At 37.3% G+C, this 16,567-nt stretch overlaps 1 pseudogene; it reads right to left on the bottom strand.

Annotated features, from left to right (window-relative positions):
- The window catches only part of LOC114025837, a 102,178-nt pseudogene that overhangs the window by 57,166 nt on the left and 28,445 nt on the right, over nt 1–16,567 (bottom strand).

The raw sequence follows: 16,567 nt of genomic DNA, 5'->3' as shown, positions 1-16,567 counted from the left end.
GATGGATCCAACTGATCAGAAGGAGATTACAGAGGTCTCTTGCTGGCACAGGGGGCAGAATTCTGTTGCTTTGCCCATACTCAGGTCCAGGTCACAGTCTTGGGTGGCAGTCCCAGAGCAAGGAAGAGTACTAGCATACCAAACCTTGTGGCTACAGTGGACCAGGGACTCTCATCACAATTCCAGGGCAGAAAAGAGCACTTGTGGTCACTCACAGACCAGAGCACAGGCCAGGAAAGTAGTAAACACACCTCTCCTTAGATCATGCCACCTTGGAAGAACTGAAAACTTACACATCCTTAGAAATATCTCTGAAAACAGCTGCACAAGGACTCTGAATCTTGGGAAGTGCCTGCTCCACTTGGAAAGCTGAGCCCCACTTTAACAAAGAGTTAAAAGTCAAGAAATAGACTGGAAAATGAGCAAACAACAGAAAAAAATCTGACCATAGAAAGTTACTATGGTGACAAGAAAGATCAAAACACACTCAGAAGAAGATGACAAAGTCAAAACTCCTACATTCACAGCCTCCAAGAAAAATAGAAATTGGCCTCACACCATGGAAGATATCAAAAAGAATCTTGAAAATGAAGTAAAAGAGGTAGAGGAAAAATGGGAAGAGAAATGAGATCAATGCAAAAAATTCATGGAAAAAGACTTAACAGCTTGGTAAAAGAGACACACAAAAAAATACTGAAGGAAACAACACCTTAAAAAACAGATTAGGCAAAATGGGGAAAAAGCCAATGAGGAGAAGAATGTCTTGAAAAGCAGAATTTTCCAAATGTAAAAAGAGGCAAAAAAAATTCACTGAAGGAAAAATCTCCTTTAAAAGTAGAATTGGCTAAATGGAAAAGGAAGTACAAAAGCTCACTGAAGGAAATAATTCCCCCAAAATTAGAATTGAGCAAATAGAAGCTAATGTCTTTATGAGAAATTAAGAAACAAGAAAACAAAAGAATTAAAAAATAGAAGACAATGTGAAATATCTCATGGGAAAAACAACTGACCTGGTAAATAGATTTGGGAGAGAGAATTTAAAAATTATTAGACAACTTGAAAGCCATGATAAAACAAGAGTTACACATCATCTTTCAAGATATTGTCAAGGAAACTACCCTGATATTTTAGAACCAGAGGGTAAAATAGAAAATGAAAGAATCCACCTATCGCCTTTTGAAAGAGATCCCAAAATGAAAATTCCAAGGAATATTATAGCTAAATTCCAGAGCTACCACATCAAGTAGAAAATATTGCCAGCAGCCAGAAAGAAACAATTCAAACATGGTGGAGTCACAGTTAGGATAATACAAATTTAGCAGCTTCCACATTGAAAGATCAGCAGGCTTGGAATATAATATTCTGGAGGGCAAAGGCACTAGGATTACAACCAAGAATCACCTACTCAGCAAAACTGAGTATAATCCTTCAGGGGAAAAATGGACATTCAATGAAATAAAGGACTTTCAAGCATTCTTGATGAAAAGACCAGAGATGAATAGAAAATATGACTTTCAAATACAAGAATCAAGAGAAACATGAAAAAGGTAAATAGGAAAGAGAAATCATAAGAGACTTAATAAAGTTAAATATTTACATTCTTACATGGAAAGATGATACTTATAACTTATAAGAAATTTGCCATTATTAGGGCAGTTAGGACTATATATAGACAGAGGGCACAGGTGTGAGTTGAATATGAAGGGATGATATCTTAAAAATAAAAGTAATAGGTGAGAGAGGAATGCACTGGAAGAAAGGGAAAGGTAGAATGGGGCAAATTATATCACATGAAAGAAGTTAAAAAAGCTTTTACAGTGGAGGGGAAAATAGGGGAGGTGAGAGGGAGTGAGTGAACCTAACTTTCATCAGAATTGGCTCAAAGAGGGAATAGCGTACACACTCAATTGGGTATAGAAATCTATCTTACCCTACAAGAAAGTAGGAGAGGAAGGGAAGAAGAGAAGGGAGGGGAGGGGTGATAGAAGGGAGGGCAGATTTGGGGAGGGGTTAGTCAGAATGAAAACACTTTTGAAGAGGAATGGGGGAAAGGAGAAAGAGAATATAGAATAAACAGGGAAGGGAAATAGGATGAAAGGAAATGTAGTTAGCAATAGTAACTGTGGGGAAAAAATGAAGTAAGTTTCTCTGATAAAGACCTCATTTTTCAAATGAGAACTCAGTCAAATTTATAAAACTAAGAGTCATTCCATAAATGATAAAAAATCTGAACAGTTTTCAGATGAAGTAATCAAAGTTTTCTATAACCATATGAAAAAGAAAATGCTCTAACTCACTATTGATTCGAGAAATGCAAATTAAAACAATTCTGAATTGCCACCTCATACCTATTAGAATGACTAATAGGACAAGAAAGGAAAATGACCAATGTTGGATGGGATGTGGGGAAAATGACACATTAATATGCTGTTGTTGAAATTGTGAATTGATTCAACCATTCTGTAGAGCAATTTGGAACTATGCCCAAGGGCTATAAAACTATGCATACCCCTTGACCTAGCTATACCACTAGTAGATCTATATCCAAAAAGAGATTAAAAAAAAAGATAGTACTTACATATACAAAAATATTTATAGCAGCTCTTTTCTAGTAGCAAAGAATTTGAAACTGAGGAGATGCCTATCAACTGGGGAATGGCTGACCAAATTGTGTCATGTGATTGTGATGGAATATTGTTGTGCTATAAGAAATGATGGGCAGGATGCTCTCAGAAAAACCTAGAAAGACTTATAGAAGCTGATGCAAAGTGACATGTACTGTGTACAAAGTAACAGCAATATTGTAAGATGATCAGCTGTGAATGACTTAGCTTTTCTCAGCAATACAATAGTTCAAGACAACTCTGAAGGACTTATGATGAAAAATGTTACCCATCCCCAAAGAAAGAACTAATGGTGTCTGAATACAGATTGAAGTGTACTTTTTTACTTTATTTTTCTTGAGTTTTTGTTTTTTGGGAGGTTTTTGGTCTATTTTTTTTCACAATATGACTACACAGATATAACCTATATGGAATTGCTTGCCTTCTCAATGTGGGGAGGGTAGAGGAAGGGAGAAGAAGAGAGAGAATTTGGAATTCAAAGTTTTAAAAATGATTGTTAAAATTGTTTTTACATGTAATTAGGGAAAAATAAAATACTAAACAAAAATATTTAAATTTTAAAGAGATGTAACACTATCTAAACAATGACCTGAGATCTTTAGAAGAATGAATCTGTCAGAATACCAAGGGCTTTATCCATGAATATAAGGAGCATTTAACCCCAGCCATTGACTAAAAATCTTTAAAGGATCAAAGACTTGGAGGTGAAAGAACCTAATCCTACCTTTACATTTAACAGATAAGAAAACTGAGCCACAGAGAAATAAAGTGAGTTGCCTCAGTCACACAGCTAGTCAGAAGTGAAATTTGAACTCACCTTCCTGTTTCCAGGTCCAATGCTCTACCACACAATGCTGCCACTGGGTCTTAATTGTTAAGAGCAATAATGTTGGAATAGAATTACCTCTTTTAAGAGACTAGGTAACACATGCATGTAACACTGGCCTTGGAGTCAGGAAGGTCAGAGTTCACATCCTATCTCAGACACTGTCTCAGACACTCAATTGTATGACCCTCGGCCAATCACAGATGAAGTGAAACACTTTACCAAAAGTGTTTTATATTTAATTTCAAACTCTATATATGCTAGCTATCATCATTATCATTATTTTGCTAACAAAAAAATGTTAATACAAGACTAGCCAAAAGCCTACAGAGTAACTCACATCTATATAAGTTTTAGAAATCATAATCTATCCCCATAAAGTAGTCAAAGAAATATAGTCCTCCCATTTTACAGATATGGAAATTAAAACTGAGCACTTAAGTGACTTGTCTAAGGTCACACAGTAAGTTCCAGAGTCATAACTGTCCTCCATGTCTGCTGATTACAAGACCACATTGCCTATAATTCATTCCTTTAGAAAGTATTTACTAACCACCTCGTATGTGCCACACACTATGATAGGTACAGGTTATACAAAAAAAGAAACAATCTTTGTCCTCAAGGAACTTAATTCTGTTGATGGGAAATAACTTTTACACATATGTAGAAATTCACAAGTCTAATATGAAAGCCAGTTTGACAAAAACAAAACAGTGATTCCAGAGGGAGTGCAAAATGTAAGGGCAGCAAAGAATGGCTAAGGAACAATAGAAACACGATCTTGTTAATTAATAGGCTGATATTAATAGGATGAGGAGTGGTGGTCAGAGAAAGAACATTCAGCATAGTTAGCCTACAATTTCTAATCAGAAAAATTTCAAGTGAAGGCATAGAGCATAAGAATGTCATACCCTTCAGGATAGCTATGTTACTATTTATTTGAAAAGTGATGGAAATTAGGAATAGGAGGGAGGTGTCAATGAAGTCCTGGAACCTGGCTAGTTGAAGAGGGATGAGGCATGTTTGAGGGAGTCAACCCCAGTCAGGTCTTTACCCCAGAATTCCTTCTGATGAGTAGATTTTCTCATCGATGGTAGGGTTTCACAGGAGGATTTTTGTTTGGGGGCTGGGGCTAGTGTGGTTCACATACTTGTGTGAACTTGGCCAAGTTGCTTAAACCTTTCCCTCCATACCTCAATTGCCCCATTCAGAAAATGAGGAAATTGAGCTAGATTGTTACAAAGTTTCTTACTGCTCTAAAATTCTTTCATTCTATCCTAAGGGGAAAAAAAAAGATTAGGAAGAATGATGTCTTCTCTAGCCAAGTCATTCTTGAAGGAATCAAATTCCTTGAAAGAATTGTATATATTCAACTAATAAGTTGGTGTTTATTGTTTGTCCTTTGTTTTCAAAAAGGACCAATGAAACTACAAGGGTGATATCTTCACTTGTGGATGAATTGGATTTAAGTGAAATAGGGTTGCACAAAGTCATCAGCCTCAATCTCTCTTCCAGAGTCATTGAAGACCAGTGTATGGCTGGGGATGCAGGGATTACCTTGGTGTCTTTAATGCCTGATCAAGCTCTAAGTACTCCACAGTCCCTGCTTCAACTGCCTTCATGGCCTTTGGAACAAATTGTTTTCATCTGCCTATTCTGACCAGGGAAGACTTTACGTGTTTGGGATAGATATCCCCTTAACTCACAGATAGGTTTGAGGCCCATCAGTCAACCCTCAACCTGGTTTATCCCATCTGTCCAGATAGTTTTACCTGAATGTGGCCACTGCCTACACTACAGCTTCTTGGAGTCACGAGTAAGTTGGGTAGTAGTGAACACCAAATAGTAAACAAGAGAAAGAATATTCTGCATCTTTTTTTTTTTTTGGCTTTTTATTGGCCATCCAGATCAGAGGTACCCCTTACTGTACTCATAGTTATTCATGGTCAAGAGAGAGAAAGAGAGAGAAATTCTCCTCCTTTATTGTTTTGGTCAACCATTAAAAGGGATGAAGCAAAGAGCAGTGCAACCAGAACTATCCACAGCTTGGGGAAATGAGAAGCAAAAATCTCTTCTTTGAGATCAAATCTAACTGACATAGCATGGATAAGTCTAAGATGTAAGGGGAGAGACACTCTCGGGCATCTGAAACAAGGGAGAGAAGTTATTTTGGGTTTCTGGCACCAAAAATCTATGACATATTTGTGCTTTGTCATCAGCCTCTTGGAACTCTCTGCTTTTTTAAGACTCTCCCTTGTAGAAAAGCTATTCACTGATTGGCTGAAACAGACTCTGTTTCCTTTCAAAACCTACTGTCAAAATACTGTTTCACCTGAGCCCTGGGGGCAACCTCAAACAAATAACTTCTTTTCTGATTGTAGTCAAGGAGTTTAAGATCCATTCTGAACTGAGCTGGAGTTATTTGAAAATCTGTTTCCCCTGAGCCCTAGAGCAGTTTCAGAGGGAAAATAGTATGGGACCTGCCACTCAGTACACTGCCTCTTCACAAAAGCAGCGTACATAGCTTGCTTTAGTAGTATTTCTAAAAACAATGAGTAGCAATCATTTGTTTATTTTATTTTTTACATCCTGTTTTTAAAATTTTGAGTTCCAAATTCTCTCCCTTCCTCCCTTTCCCTACCTATTGAGAAGGCAAGCAATATTATATCAATTATTGTAGTTTAGTCAATTAGTTGTGTTCGACTCTTCATGACATCATTTAAGGTTTTCTTGGCAAAGATACTGGAATGATTTGCCATTTCCTTCTCCATTTCATTTTACAGATGAGGAAACTGAGGCAAACAAGGTTAAGTGGGACTCCTGAGAGCCAAGATGGCAGAGTAAGCATTAAATCACTATAGTTCTCCCATATTCACCTCCAAACAACCATAAAATAACACCGCAGAACAAATCCTGGAACAGTGGAGCCAGAAGAAAGATGGGGTGGAGCCCAGGAGACTTGGAAGATCAGAAAGAAAGGTTACCTTACTCAGGCAAAAGGGGAGCACATTCTAGAACAGGAAGCATACCAGCAAGCCAGCAGCAAGCTCCACCTCAGCAAACCAGCAGGTGATCCTGAGCCCCAGTGTGGTGGATCAGGCAAACACCAACACCAGGACCCCCAATGTGCCTTAGCATACCCAAAGGAACCAGCAGACTTCAGCTCTGAGAACCATCACATGCTTCAGAATAGCCCAGGCAGTCAGGTATCCTCCAGGGACCAGACCCTCAGGTGCTCTAGCATAGCCCAGAGCAAACAGGTACCCTCCTGCAGCCAGACCTCCACATGCTTCAGTGTAACCCTGGGGAAACACAGAAAAACTCCACTGGGCCTCAGCACCACATACTTCAGACACTGCCACTAGGACCCAGCTGAGCACCAGGTAAGTTGCCAGAAACCTATGGCCTCCAGCAGCACCAGCCATACCCTGGACTTTACCCCTATAACACAGTACCAGATATGAGGATACCCCGTGGGACTCAGGGCAACATCAGCATAGCACCAGGTAAACAGCCAGAGCCTGTAGCCACTGGTACAAGAAGCCTGAGATAGAACCCCTTCCACCCTGGAAACAGAGATCAAATTTAAAAGGAAGGAAAAAGGTAAAAAAAAGACAAGCAAAAAAAAAAATCTGACCATAGAAAGTTATAATGGTGACAGGGAAGACCAAAACACAAATTCAGAAGAGGACAATATGAACAATACCTATGGCAAAACCGCAAAGAAAAAAAAAGTGGCCTCAAGCCCAGAAAGAGCTTATGGAAGAACTTTAAAAAGAGCTTAAAAATCATAAAGGAGAGATAGAAGAAAAATGGGGAAAAGAAATGAGAGTGATGCAAGAGCATTATGAAAAAAGAGTCAACAGCTTGGAAAATTGCTTAAAAAGCAGAATTGGTCAAACGCAAAAGGAGATACAGAAATCGGCTGAAGAAAACTCCTTGAAGAATGTAATCAGTCAAATGAAAGAGAATCTACAAAAGATAATTGAGGAAAACAACACCTTAAAAGCTAGAATTGGGCAAATGGAAGCTAATGACTCTATGAGACATCAAGAATTAATCAAACAAAATCAAAAGAATGAAAAAATGGAAGAAAATGTAAAATACCTCATGGGAAAAACAACAGACCTGGAAAATAGATCCAAGAGAGACAATATCAGAATCATTGAACTACCTGAAAGCCATCATCCAAAGGAGGACCTGGACAGCATCTTTCAAGAAATTATCAAGGAAAACTGCCCTGATGTCCTGGAACCAGAGGGCAAAATAGACATTGAAAGAATCCACGGATCGCCTCAAGGAAAGAGATCCCAAAATAACAACTCCAAGGAACATTATAGCCAAATTCAGAACTATCAGGTCAAGGGAAAAATACTCCAAGTGGCCAGAAAGAAACAATTCAAATATCAAGTAGTCACAATCAGGATTACACAGGATTTGGCAGCTCCTACATTAAGAAATGGGAGGTTGTGGAACATGATATTCCAGAAGGCAAAAGAGCTGGGACTACAACCAAGAATCATTCACCCAACAAAATTAAGCATCATACATCAAGGGGAAAGAAATGGTCATTCAACAAAATAGAGGGATTTCAAGCTTTCATAAGGAGAAGACCAGAACTAAACCAAAAATTTGACCTCCAATATCAAGACCCAACAGAAACATAAAAAAGGAAAAAGGGAAAGAAAACATAAGGGATTCAATAGAGCTAAATGATTTAAATCCCTACATGGAAAGATGATACTTGTAACTCTAAAAAAATTGTATTACTAATAGTAAAGCTAGAAGGAATATACATAGAGAATATGGGTGTAAGGTGAATTTGAGGGAATGACATAAAAATTAGGGGATGAGAAAGAGGAGTACAATGAGAGCACAAGGAAAGGAGAGGAAGAATGGGGTAAATTATTTCACATGAAGAGGCCCTAAAGACCTCTTACAGTGGAGGGGATGATGGGAGGGAGGGAAATGAGCATTACTTGAACCTTATCCTCATAAATGTTGGCTCAAAGAAGGAAAAATATGAACAATCAGTTGAATATAGGAATCTATCTCACCCAACAGGGAAGTCGGAGGGGAGGAGATCAAGTGGTGGGGGCAGAGATAGAGACTGACAGAAGGGAGGGCAGATCGGGGAGGTGGTAGACAGAAGCAGAACACTGGTGAGGAGGGAAAGGGTGAAAGGAGAGAGGACAAACAGGAGGAAGAATAGAATGGATGGAAATACACCGTTAGTAATCATAACTGTGAAAAATGAATGGGATGAACTCTCCCTTAAAGGGAATTGGATAGCACAGTGGATCAAAAACTAGAATCCTACAATACATGGTTTACAAGAAACATACTTGAAGCAGAGAGAGACACATAGTGTAAAGGTAAGGGGCTGGAGCAGAATTTATTGTGATTAAGTTGGAGTGAAAAAAAAAAGCAGGAGTAGCAATCCTAATAGCAGATAAAATAAAAGTAAAAATAGACCTAATTAAAAGAGACAAGGAAGGACAATACCTCTTGCAAAAAGCACAATAGACAATGAAGCAACATCAATACTAAACATATACCACCAAGTGGTACAGCATCCAAATTTTTATTTTTACTTTTTTTTGTTTGTTTTTTAGGCAACTGGGGTTAAGTGACTTGCCCAGGGTCACACAGCTAGTAAATGTCAAGTGTTTGGTCTGAGGCCAGATTTGAGCTCATGTCTTCCTATCTTCAGGGCCTGTGCTCTATCCACTGCACCACCTGGCTGTCCCAGCATCCAAATTTTGAAAGGAGAAGTTAAGTGAGTTACAGGAAGAAATAACATAACTATACTAGTGGGGGACCTCAACTGCCCCCTCTCAGAACTCAATAAACCCAACCAAAAATAAACAAGAAAGAAATTAGGGGGGAAGATTGAATATTAGAAAAGTTAGATTTGACAGACCTTTGGAGAAACCTAAATGGAAAGAGAAAAGAATTTACCTTTTTGTCAGCAGAATATGGCACCTACACAAAAACTGACCATGTAATAGGGCATAAAAAGCTCAAAATGAAATGTAAAAGGCAGGAATAGTAAATGTATACTTTATGAATCATAATGCAATAAAAATTACATTCAACAAAGGACAGTGGAAAGACAGATTAAAACTTAATTGGAAACTAAATAATATAATCCTAAAGAATAAGCGGGTCAAAGAACAAATCACAGAAACAATAATTTCATTAAAAAGAATGACAACAATATGGTAACATACCAAATTTAATGGGATGCAGCCAAAGCAGTACTTAGGGAAAAATTTATTCCTCTAAATTCTTATATCAACAAGATGGGAAGAAAACAGATCAATAAATTGAGTATATAACTAAAAAAGCTAGAAAAAGAACAAATTAAAAACACCCAATTGAATACCAAATTGGAAATCCCGAAAATCAAAGGTGAGATTAATGAGATAAAAATTTAAAAAAAAAAACTATAGAGCTAATAAATCTAGGAGATGGTTTTATGGGGGGGAAAGCTCAATAAGATAGATAAGTCATTGTTTAATTTGATTAAAAAGAAAGAAGAAAACCAACTATCCGGTATCAAAAATGAAAAGGCTGAAATTACGACCCATGAAAAAGAAATTAAAGCAATCATTAGGAAAAATTTTGCCCAATTACATTCCAATAAATCTGACAATCTGAGTGAAATGGATGAATACTTACAAAAATATAAATTACCTAGATTAACAGATCAGGAGGTACAATGCCGAAATAATCCCATCTTAAAAAAGAATTGAACAAGCCATTAATGAACTCCTTAGGAAAATTCCCAAGGGCCAGATGGGTTCACAAGTGAATTCTACCAAGCATTTAAAGAACAATTAATTTCAATATTATATAAACTATTAGGAAAAAAATAGTTAAAGAAGGAGTCCTGCCAAACTCCTTTTATGACGCAAATGTGGTACTGATACCTAAACCAAGAAGAGCTAAAACAGAGAAAGAAAATTATAGACCAATTTCTCTAATGCATATTGCTGCAAAAATTTTGAAGAAAATACTAGCAAGGTGATTATAGCAATCTATCACAAGGATTATACACTACGACCAGGTGGGATTGATACCAGGAATGCAGGGTTGCTTCAATATTAGGAAATCTATCAATATAATTGACCATATCCATGACAATACCAACAGAAATCATATGATTATCTCAATAAATGGTGAAAAAGCTTTTGACAAATACAGCACCCATTCCTATTAAAAACACTAGAGAGCACAGGAATAAAGGGAGCATTTCTTCAAATTATAAGCAGTATCTATCTAAAACCACCAGCAAGCATTACCTATAATAGGTATAAGCAGAAGCCTTCACAATTAGATCAGAGGTGAAGCAAAGATGTCCATTATCATTATTATTATTCAATATAGTACTAGAAATGTTGGCTACAGCAATAAGAAAAGAAAAAGAAATTGAAGGAATTAGAATAGTAAATGAGGAAACAAAACTAGCACTCTTTGTAGATGATATGATGGTATATTTAGAGAACTGTAGAGAGCCAACCAAAAAATTACTTTAAATAATTAACAACTTTAGTAAAATTACAGGATATAAGATAAACCCCACATAAACCATCAGCATTCATTTATATGACCAATAAAGCCCAGCTGCAAGAGGTGGAATTCCATTTAAAATAACTGTAAACAATATAAAATACTTAGGAGTTGACCTGCCAAGACACAGGAATTATATGAAACAACAAAACACATTTCACACAAATAAAGTCATATCTAAACTATTTAAAACATATCAATTGCTCATGGATAGGTTGAGCCAATATGATAAAAACAACAATTCCACCTAAACTAATTTATCTATTCAGTGCCATACCAACCAAACTACCAAAAAAATCATTTTATAGAGTTAAAAATAAGAACAATAAACTCATCTGGAAGAACAAAAGGTCAAGATTATCAAGGGAATTAATGAAAAAAATACAAAGTAATGTGGCCTAGTCTTCCTGGATCTCAAACTATATTATAAAGCAGTAATCATCAAAGCTATATGGTACTGACTAAGAAATAGAGTGATGGATTAGTGGAATAGATTAGGTACACAAGACACAGTAGTCAATAACAACAGTAATCTACTGTTTGATAAACACAAGGACCCCAGCTTTTGGGATAAAAACTCACTATTTGACAAAAAACTGCTGGGAAAACTAGAAAACAATAGGACACAAACTAGATATAGACTAACATCTCACATGGTATTCTAAGATAAGGTCAAAATTGGCGAATGATTTAGACATAAAGTGTGACACCATAAGAAAATTAGAAGAGTAAGGAATAGTCTGCCTATTAGATCTATGGGGAGGGGAAGAATTCATGACCAAACAAGAGATGGAGAGCATCACAAAATATAAAATAGATAATTTTTATTATATTAAATTAAAAAGCTTTTGTACAAACAAAACCAATGCAAACAAGATTAAAAGGAAAGCAGAAAGCTGAGAAATGATTTTTACAGCAAGTATTCTAAGGCCTCATTTCTCAAATACATAGGGAACTGAGTCAAATTTATAAGAATATAAGCAATTCTCCAATTGCTAAATGGTCAAAAGATATGAAGAGGCAGTTTTCAGATTGAGAAATCAAAGCTATCTATAGGCATATGAAGAAGAGCTCTAAATCACTTCTGATTAGACAAATACAAATTAAAACAACTCTGAGATAAAACCTCACACCTATCAGATTGGCTACTATGACAAAAAAAAAGAAAATGATAAATGCTGGAGTGGATGTGGGAAAATTGGGACACTGATGCACTGATGGTGGAGTTGTGAATTGAGCTAACCATTCTGGAGAGCAATTTGGAACTATGCCCAAAGGGCAACCAAAGTGTGCATACCCTTTGATCCAGCAATATCATTACTATGTCTGTATCCCAAAGATATTATAAAAAAAGAGAAAAGGACCTACTTATACAAAAAAATTTATATCACCCCTTTTCATGGTGGCAAAATATTGGAAATTGAGGGGATGCCCATCAATTAGGGAATAGATAAATAAGCTGTGGTATATGAATGTAATGGAATACTATTATGCAATAAGAAATGATGAGCAAGCGAACTTCAGAAAATCCTGGAAAGACTTGTACAATCTAATGCAAAGGGAAATGAGCAGAACCAGGAAAACACTGTACACAGTATCAGCAACAATGTGTGAGGATCAGCTATGAAGGATTCAGCTCTTCTCAGCAACATAATGATCCAAGACAAGTACAAAGAATTCATAAAGGAAAATGCTATCCATATCCAAATAAAGAGCTAATGGGCTCTAAATGTAGATCAAAGCATATTTTTCCACTTACTTCATTCTTTCTTGTGTTTTTTTAAAATCTGTTTCTTCTTTTACAACTGTGACTAATGTGGAAATATTTTTTTACATGATAGCACATGTATAAGCTATATCAAACTGCCTACCATTTTCAGAAGAGGGGAGGGGAGGGAGAGAGGGAAAAAAAATTAAAACTCAAAATCTTGTAAAAATGAATGCTAAAAATTTTCTTGATATGTAATTGGGATAAACAAAATACTATTTAAAAAAAAAAAGAACAACAATAAAAAAAGCAAGGTTAAGTGACTTCTCCAAGGTCACACAGCTATCAGTATCTGAAGTCAGGTTTGGACTCAGGTCTTCCTGACTCCAGAGGCAGTTAGGTGGAGCATTGGATAAAGCACTGGGCTTGGAATCAGGATGACTCATCTTCATGAGTTCAAATGAGCTAGAGAAGGAAATGGCACACCACTCTGGTACCTTTGCCAAGAAAACCTAAAATGCTGTCATGAAGAGTAGGACATGACTGAATAATAAAAACAACCTCCTGACTCCAGGCCTGGCACTCTATCCCCTGTACCACCTACTTGCCCTACATAATATCAATTATATATGTGAAATGACTAACAATTGCTGTAAGTACAGAATCTTAGAGATGGAAAAGGGCTGAAGCCATCTAGTATCCCACTGAAAATTTGTATAGTCCCTATCTGAACAAAAATCCCTTCTACAATGCACCTTACAAACGGTTTTATATCTTTTCCTTGAAGACCACCAATGAAGGGAAACTTAGTACCTTCTAAGGGATCCACTTCCACTTTTGGATATCTCTAGTTAATAGAATGTTTTCCTTTACATCAAGCCAACATGTGCCTCTTTGCAATATCTCCCCATTTCTACTTCATTCTGCCCTCTGCAGCCAAACAGAACAAATCTAATTCCTTTTCCACACAACTGCATCATCACATTATTGGTTCATATTGAGCTCATAGTTCCAAAAACCTCCAATTTATATAATAGCCAACTAAATGGATTTACTTTTATAGCAAATGCTCTAGACATCCTCTCCCAATCCCTTCTTTCACTGGCAGGTTAGATCCCTGGGAGGCAGATTCTTCTTGTCCCTTCAGAAACCTCTGAGTAGCCTTGAGGGGTTGGGGAACTATTTTCTAGTAGTATCTCTCATGAGTCCCTATTAGTGTGTTTCCTCCATGATTGTTAGTAGATATCAGTGAACCAGATACACTTAACTTTTAGGAAGGGGTATTTACTAAGGTGGTATAGCCAGAAGAGTTAGTATAACTGCCCCCAAAAAATTATCTGACACATTCTCCTACTAGTATATACAGAGTCATGGGGAAAGTAAGTTTACACTTAGAGAATGCATGTGACAAAGGGTAATTCATAGCCCCTAGTTCTTGGGAGTCATTTTCTCCCTTTCATGAGGTACACATGCTGTTCTCTTTAGCCATGTGTGGCTTCTCTGCTGGTCTCCTTAATTGATTATCTCAATTGACCCCTTCCCCTTATACTTTATTACATATTTAGTCTTTTTTAAATTGATTTATTTTTAGTTTTCAACATTCATTTCAACAAGATTTTGAATTTTATATTTTCTCTCCCTTCCATTTCTCCCCCCCAGCCCAGGACAGTGTACAGTCCGATATAGACTCTACATTACATTCATGTTGAGCATATTTTCCCATTAGTCATGCTGTAAAGAACAATTAGAACTAATGGGTGGAACCATGAGAATGAAGCAATAAAACAGAACAACAAAGGAAAAGGAGAGCAAATAGTATGCTTCCATCTGCATTCAGACTCCATATTTCTTTCTCTGGGTGTGGACATATTTAGTCTTTGGAGAGGAGAAAATTTATATTCTCCTCATCACAGGATTAGAGCTGAATGATATTTCTAAGCAAGACTGTATCTAAATCACTTATCTACACTGCATTTACTCTCTAGAAGGGGCTTTCCTTAGTAAATATGCTTTTCCCTTGTCAGGAAATAAAAAGGGTTAAATTTAGAATATTGTGGTCTCCATATTTAAGGAAAGTCACTGAAAAACCAGAGATCATACAGAAGAGAGTGTCCAGGAGTGTCCCAATAAAAATCTGCAATAAAGAGAAATTGAGGCACAAGATTCAAATCATGATCAATTTATTAGCAAGGCTAGCAATTGCCAATAAAAGGAATCCATGGTCTCTCAATAGTCAAGGATACCTCTAGCAGCCAAAGGAACTTTTTTTATACAGTGAAAATATAAAAGATTAAATGAAGCACCAAAAATAGTTCTGTAATGGATAATAGGGAGGTGGAGCCAAGATGGTGGAGTAAAAGCAGTGATTTACTTGAGCTCTCCCCCAAATCCCTCCAAATATCTGTAAAAATGGGCAGCAGAACCCACAAAAAGACAGAGTGAAACAAATTTCCAAACAAAGACAACCTGGATGGTTGATGGGAAAGGTCTATTGTGCCAGGCTGGGAGAGGAGCACCGTTCAACATGGGCTATGCAAGCAAAGACCAGGCCTCAGTGTACCTGACGCAGGCCTCAGGGGACTGAATCACTAGCAGTTGTAGCAGTTTCCAGACTTCTCAACCCACAAATGCCAAAGACAACTTACAAGTCAGTAGGAAAGGTCTGTCAGACCTGGGTGAGAGAGGTGTGCAGTCAAGCTCTAGTCCGGAGACAGGCCCAGGGTGGTGGCTGCTTCCAGAGCTCTTGGCCCATAGATGGTGGGGCAATTGAGTGGCTGATCAGAGGTGGATTGCAGGGATCTCTTTGCTGGTACTGAGGCAGAATTCTCTTGCTTTGCCCATTCTTGGATCTGGGTCACAGTCCTGAGTGGTGGTCCTGGAGCAAGGAGAAGCATTGGTATGGTGGAGCTTGGGTAGCAGTGGAGAGCGAATCATTCTCATAGTTCCAAAGCAGAAAAGAGTGCTTGTAGTCACTCATGTCCAAGAGTATAGGCCAGGAAAGGAGTAAACACCTTGCCTTTGATCATACCACCTTGAAAGAACTAAAAACTTACAGGTCCCTAGAAGTATCTCTGAAAATAGCTGCACAAAAGCCCCAAAGCTTGGGACAGTACACTCTCCACACTGGAAGCAGACCCATAACTTAACAAAAAGTTTAAAACTCAAGTAATTGTCTGGGAACATGAGCAAACAGCACACACACACACACACACACTCACACAAAAACTCAGATCACAGAATATTACTTTGGTGACAAAGAAGATCAAAATACGCAGCCAGAAGAAGACAACACAGTCAAAGCTCCTACATCCAAAGCCTCCAAGAAAAATATGAATTGGTCCCAGGCCCAGGAAAGTTGAACTGTTTACATTCCTACATGGAAACAATTCAAGTATTGTGGAAACACAATCAGGATGACACAAGATTCAGCAGCTTCTACATTAATTGACCAGAGGGCTTGGAATATGATATTCTGGAGGTCAAAAGAGCTAGGATTAAAACCAAGAATCACCTACCCAAAAAAACTGAGTATAATCCTTGAGAGGAAAAATGGACATTCAGTGAAATGGAGGATTTTCAAGCATTCTTGATGAAAAGACCAGAGCTAAATAGAAAACTTGACTTTTAAATATAAAACTCAAGAGAAGCATGAAGAGGTAAACAGGAAAGAGAAATCATAAGGGACTTATTAAAGTTGAACTGTTTACATTCCTACATGGAAAGATGATATTTGTAACTCATGAGACCTTTCTCAGTATTAGGGTAGTTAGAGGGAATAGATAGATAAATAGATAGATAGATAGATAGATAGATAGATAGATAGATAGATAGATA

This window comes from Vombatus ursinus, unplaced genomic scaffold, assembly GCF_900497805.2.
Source record: "Vombatus ursinus unplaced genomic scaffold, bare-nosed wombat genome assembly UNPS02014832.1, whole genome shotgun sequence".
Classification (NCBI taxonomy): Eukaryota; Metazoa; Chordata; class Mammalia; order Diprotodontia; family Vombatidae; genus Vombatus; species Vombatus ursinus.
This window is presented reverse-complemented; position numbering and strand designations above follow the sequence as displayed.